This window comes from Penaeus monodon, chromosome 31 (genome assembly GCF_015228065.2).
Source record: "Penaeus monodon isolate SGIC_2016 chromosome 31, NSTDA_Pmon_1, whole genome shotgun sequence".
Lineage (NCBI taxonomy): Eukaryota > Metazoa > Arthropoda > Malacostraca > Decapoda > Penaeidae > Penaeus > Penaeus monodon.
In genome coordinates this window covers 36,603,910-36,604,157 of record NC_051416.1, presented here as the reverse complement: position 1 = coordinate 36,604,157, position 248 = coordinate 36,603,910, and positions in this window count along the sequence as shown.

The following is a 248-nucleotide window of genomic DNA, read 5'->3' as shown; positions in this document are numbered from 1 at the left end:
GTAGTGTGGCTAGTCCCCACGCGCGACGTTATCTCTCGCAACGGCGAGCATCCTCGCCCGCGCGCTTCCCTGGTCGGGCAATCTGTACCTTCCCTGCACAGCAATTTTTCATCCTTCTACCCTAATCATTAGTAGATTTTATCCTTGATTTTCGTGTTTTCTTTGGGGGTTTAATTTACCCGTTGTGGTACATTTTCTTTGGTTCTCGTTTGACTTTGATTAACTTACCTTTTTACTTTTTAAATGTA